This window comes from Schistocerca piceifrons, chromosome 2 (assembly GCF_021461385.2).
Source record: "Schistocerca piceifrons isolate TAMUIC-IGC-003096 chromosome 2, iqSchPice1.1, whole genome shotgun sequence".
Lineage (NCBI taxonomy): Eukaryota > Metazoa > Arthropoda > Insecta > Orthoptera > Acrididae > Schistocerca > Schistocerca piceifrons.
In genome coordinates, this window is record NC_060139.1 from 277,675,982 (window position 1) to 277,676,785 (window position 804).

Here is an 804-nt window from a genome sequence, read left to right on the forward strand (position 1 = left end):
AGATAATTTACAACAATCACTGATTATTGTAGCATCACTTGATGCACTAATTAACTAACTATTCTCTTGAAGTAAAATGTTCAAGATTTAAAAAAGTACATATCCCTCTGAGACCTGAATAACTCTTTAACCCTATTCGATAATGCTGACTGCATCATCTGAAGTCACGAACTGTAGCAGAACGCTTCCATGAAAAAAGCACTCCGTCTTCAGGCCACAAGTGGCCCATCGGGACCGTTTGACCGCCATGTCATCCTCAGATTTGGATGCGGATAGCAGGGGCGTGTGGTTTTCTTTGACCGGAGCCGCTACTATTCGGTCGAGTAGCTCCGCAGTTGGCATCACGAGGCTGAGTGCACCCCGAAAAATGGCAACAGCACATGGCGACCCGGATGGTCACCCATCCAAGTGCCGACCACGCCCGACATCGCTTAACTTCGGTGATCTGACGGGAACCGGTGTATCCACTGCGGCAAGGCCGTTGCCAGAACGCTTCCATGCTCGACTCTATATTGATCTCCGTGTGAGCTCACTGTTTTGCTGAGAAAGAGGGCGTGTCTCTTCAGTGTCTCCCAGTGGTCGCTGCAGATTGCAGCAAAGCATGGCTAATCTCTGTGGTATCGATTCACGTTATCGACTGTGGGGTTGCACTGCGATCTTTGGACGATACCACAATTAAATGTGGAAAAGTTGGATTTTGGGTGTATAATTTCACTGGCAAGCTGCTGGGCCTCATCTTCTAGTGATATAGCGCGATCTTGCAAACCGAAAGTCGCGGGGTTCAGTCCCTGCCGGACCACGGAA

General features: G+C 49.0%; 1 pseudogene; it reads right to left on the minus strand.

Annotated features, from left to right (window-relative positions):
* Positions 1–368: 368 nt before the first annotated feature.
* Positions 369–486, minus strand: LOC124778482 (annotated as a pseudogene).
* Positions 487–804: the final 318 nt, after the last annotated feature.